Source organism: Lichenostomus cassidix, chromosome 4 (genome assembly GCF_008360975.1).
Source record: "Lichenostomus cassidix isolate B80296 chromosome 4, HeHo_3.0, whole genome shotgun sequence".
Taxonomy (NCBI): domain Eukaryota; kingdom Metazoa; phylum Chordata; class Aves; order Passeriformes; family Meliphagidae; genus Lichenostomus; species Lichenostomus cassidix.
Genome location: NC_139484.1, coordinates 6,201,186 through 6,206,417, shown reverse-complemented (window position 1 = coordinate 6,206,417; position 5,232 = coordinate 6,201,186).

The window sequence follows — 5,232 nt, the reverse complement described above, 5'->3', positions numbered from 1 at the left end:
ATCCCCTCGGGGGGAAAAAAAAAAACAAAAGAAAATAAAGAGGAGCTTCTGTCTTGTGCTGCTTCATTGTTCCCTGCAAGAATGAAAGGGAAGCAAGAGAGCTTCAGCCTGAAGCAGCTTTGGCCTCAAAAGGGACCAGAACCATTCCTGGTTCCATTTCTGGCTGAGAGGTCTTTGAGAGACAGTAGCAATTTTGGGCACAGATATGGAATAAAAAATCATTTTGTGTTACCCAGGACATTTGGCTATAAATGTGTTTGCCATCTCTTTTGGCTTTGAGCAAATACAGCTGAAAACAGGAAACATCCTTATTTAACAACATTGCTCAAAAAGGATGGGAATTTTTAACATTTTCATTTATCCATGAGGTAAACAATTTTTTTGACTGATGGTACTTCAAGAGAAGTTCATCTCCAGGCTTTTCTCTGACAGTGTCTCTACCTAGTCTGTGTAAGCTACTGTTCTGCTTCCCAGGGTATTCTTTTATTAAATACACCAATAACAAGAATAGAACTGTCACATTTAGCTTAAGGTTTCTTTTCAAAGATGATAGTTCTCAGTTTTTTTTCTTTCCTTCACTCTTAGGATGTCCTACCTTGTGCTGGTATTTTTTTAACAACTGCACTATCTTGTGCCATTTTGGTCATCTTGAAAATAATGGCTTGCTGGACCTTCCATTGACCAGGTACTAAAAAACAATACTGTAAATCTATCCATAACATTGGGATGATTCTTAAAATGCCATTGTTATTTCTTCTCACATCTAAGCAGAGAGGCAAATGAATTAGGTTAAAGCATCACCTAATGTAGCCATATTGAATTAATGCTACAGGCTGGAAATGTTCAATAGAATATACAAAACACTTTTTGCAAGTTTAGGCTGTGATAATCTGGCCTGTGGTTGTGTTTATAAGGGTTTGAAGGAGCTGGTTCCAATTCTGAGCTTCTAGGTTCTGCATGGCATTTTTAAATGTTAAAAATTATGTGGATATTCCATTGCTTGTCTTTCAATTAATACATTTCTGGAATGTTTATAAAATGTGATTTTATTCTTGTTTAGATGGCTTGGGTGCTTGAGGCTAGACCATGCAACCTGCTCATGTGAGACACAGCATTTGCTTTGAATATAATAAATAAAAGAGTTCAGTTTTTCTGTGTGTTTTGAACCAAAGACAAAAATTTCCCTAGATCAAAGGATTGCATTGACTGCACAGATAATATCTTCAAAAGTGGCATTTATGATCTTATCCTTTTTTCACTTTCAAACATAATTAATGCCACTCTCTTTTGTTGTATGGTTATAATCAATTCCATGAAGATAAATTAGGGAATTAATAAGGACCTTCCCTTGCAACTGGATCCAAAGTGGGCCAAATTTATAATGAAAACTGTTTTGTGAGGAAGTGGTGATGTAAAGTCCATAGAAAAGCAACATTACCAATGCTGCTTAACTCAAGATTTAGAGTTATACAATACACTTTTTAATTAACTAATAAATGAATTGCCCTTTAAGCTAATAGACAAAATATATTTATTTAAATATGTTTGTTTAAATATATTCTACTTTGCTTCAATATGAATTAACAGCATTCCAAGTCATATTAGGGATTATGTACTCTGAAACATAGTAAATTCTTTTTTTTCAAACTGTATGCAGAATTTAAATATTAATCAAATATTCTGGATAAAGAAAAATCTATGGTTATAGGAAATGCTTAAAAATGCTGACTGCGAAATAACTTTTAGAGTTAAAGATTAATAAAGTATATAAACTAAAACTGATTAACAGTACAACACCACAAATTAATTTTAAGTATCAGGAGATATTTTTTAAGACAATTAGCAAAACATCTAAATTTTCATATGAAGGAAAAGAAAAACTGGGTTTTTCTCATCAAGATATTTCTCATTTCTTTGGTAGTCAGTAACACATCAAAAATATGTCACACTTGAGGTCTTTAGCATGGCTGTGCACTCCTCTCTCTAATGGGAACAACCAAATAAATGCAATGTTCCTTTTGGGATAAATGACTGTAAATCTGAGCAATGAGTCTGGTTAGACAGGTTCTCTGTACTGTTGTCTTGTTGTGCTGGAGATACTCCTGGAAAGGAGTTAAAAATGAAGAACTATGCCAATTGTCTCTTTTGTACAGCACTAGCCAAAAAGCTATTCAAGTTTTGATATTAAAATTTTAGCATGCTGGCATATGTGAGAAGGCGCAAACAGGATGCTGTACTTAGTACAGTGGTTTAAAAATCGTTGGTTTGTCATTTATTAGTGGAGTTTTCTCAGCTGTTTTGCTTAATTCTCTATGATGCTTTTGATATTGGGCTCCATTAACTTTGAGGTCTTCTCCAAACTGAATAATTATATGAATCTACAATGAATTTTTGTTGAATAACAAAATCTTCAGAGCCTATACAGAGCCTAAATTGTGAAGGCCAAAAGGTTCCTGCCATAGCCCATTTTGGTGATCAAAGCTGTATGTATGTCTGTACCTTGTGAATCAGAGTCTGTGCAGTCAGAATTTGCCACAAAGCAGGGCAGAAAGGATTGGACAGCTGATTTATACATACCTGGTGTGATTTAATTACTCGTCTGATGCAAGAAAATGCTTATTTTTAGCAGATTACTCTGTTCTCAAAGAGATCTGAGTTTGACTGTAAGCTCGTAAGGATGGTGTTTTTTCAGAAATCCAGATGACAGTAAATAGATATTCAAAGCTCCCACTGCAATGTCCCAACAAAACACACAGGAGTTTATTGTTCTTTCAAGGCTTCTTAGCTGGGTGAATTTATGCCACAGATTCATAACTTCATGCATCCATGGTTGTACCACAGCCACTGTGAATAATTGATAGTGCTTACAAGTTGTGATGATTTACTACCTGGGCAGGCAAATATGTAAATGTCATATACTTTTTCGGCAAAGATTTATTTAAAGACTGAAATTTATCCAGATCTTCAAAATGATAAATTTGGTACACAAATATTTTAACAAAGCATAGTTTTTACTTCTCTGTATGAAGTGTACCATCATATTCTAAAAGCACAATAATTCCAAGCAGCAGAAAGCACCTTAAGTAAACACTAGAAAAATTGAACAATCTTCCAACAGGATCCCTTATACACCAGCTCCAGGGTTCAGTTAGGTATTTTGGGGTTTAAGGTCCAAGTAGTTTGTGTTGCTTTCCAGTTGACTTTCCTCCAGCCATCATCTGATGTACATTACCCTTAGCTGTTAAAATACTTATTCAGTTACAACTACCCTACAGTTGCACTCCTGGGAATAAAGAATAAGGATTCCACTCAACAATACAATAGTCACTGGCTATTTGGAACACACCAAAACTGCTGTTATGAGCTTAGGGGTTTTCATTTTCAGTTTAAAGAAAATCTTGACCTGTTGATCAGTGATAAATGTTCAATACCACACAGTAACTGAGGTTAGTTTGGGAAACTAAGTGTTGCGTCACAGGGTGAAGATTCAGCTAAGCTGCATCTCCCACAATTTCCTTACCTGTCCTCTGAGCCAGGCTACCAAGCCCTGGCTGATTTTTATCTATAGGAATGGCTTGCATTCCTTCCTTCCTTCCTTCCTTCCTTCCTTCCTTCCTTCCTTCCTTCCTTCCTTCCTTCCTTATTTCCTTCCTTATTTCCTTCATTTCTTCTCATAATTAATTTTTGTGTCTTGCACATAAATATCACTGAAGATGAAAAAGGTTTTGTTGGGTATGGTTTCCTGCTGGTAAGAAGAAAAGAAAAATTAGTCAAGGTGACTTAGTCTGTTTCCTTCCCATCCCTGGAAGTGTTCAGGGCCAGGTTGGATGGGGTTCTGTATGTTGTTTTGCAGCAGTGGTAAAAAGTCAAGCTTGAAAGATATCTGCTGTTTGTAATTTGCTTTAATTTATTTTGTTTATGTTTGCTTAATAATGTTAAATGTACAGTTTGTCTTTTCTTTAAATGTTATCGCTTTCCAAAGAGAAAAAACTAACTGTGGGAATGAGTACTCAGCTCTGAATTGTCAGAGAGCCAGAAAGAGAAAATGGCCTGTTTCAGTCATCAAAATGATGCTGCCTTTGAGTAAGCAACAGAAAGTACACAGGAAAAATTATTAAAACAGATTTTGAAAGCAAAAAACAATAGGAAGCCTGGAGGGGGGGGGGGAAGTGTTGTTGTGACTAAGTGGCCTGAGTTAATTTGTTAAAGTACTTTCTAGCACAAGGAAAGTGCAGAGTAACTGTCTGAATGTTTTAATTAAAGCCTTGTCCCTTACCAGTAGAAAAGCACCTTTTACTTGAAGGATGATTTAATGACCAGAAAGTGATGACATACATATCCAGGTTAAAAGCCACCCAGATTAGCAGAACTTTGCTTCTGTTAACAGGCTTGCTACTCAGGTCCACCAATCGATCAGAGATCAGCAGTAATAAATATCTTTTTGACAGGAAACTGTACAGCAAGCTATTGAATGCAAGTCAAGCTTTGTTTAGCACATATTTCTAAATGGTGGCAAAGAAACCCCACAACAATCAAAACTGAATAATAGGAGTGTTTTTCTATGTCCCAGTTCTCATTAATTGCACTAATAATGTTTTTAGGAATCTGTAAGTATCTGTAGAATAAACTAGCAGAGCACACAGCCAACAGCCAAAAGGAAAAATCGAGTCTTTGATTTAACTGGCTTTTGGAAAAATGTCACCATTGCACTTCTCATATAACAGCTGTCATTAGAGTGGGGATGCATCACAGAATCACAAAGCTGTTTGAGAAGAGTCAGGGTAGGTGAAGGAATCCTCAAAGACTGTCTATTCTAACCCTCTCCACATCCCCACATCAGGTTGCTCAAAACCCCATTCAGCTACCCTTGAGCACTTGCAATCATAGGGCATCGACAGATTCTCTGGCAGCATGTTCCACCTGTGTCCCACCTGGCTCAAATATACCCTCCTCATAGCCAGTCTCAATCTACCCTCTTTCCGTTTAAAAGTTTGTGGTTACCCTGTCACTACAGGCCTTGTTAAGAGCTCTCTCATGTATTGAAAGGCTGATAAATGGTTTTCCTGGAGCCTCATCCTCTCCAGGCTGAAGAGCCCCAGCTGCCAACACCATATAAAGTCAGGCAAGTACCCTATTTTGGGAGCAGAGTCTGTACCTGCAAACCAGAGAGAGAGAAAGGAGTTAGCACTGCTGCTCTCAAAAAATCCACTGCACCCCTTGCATGGGCTATTG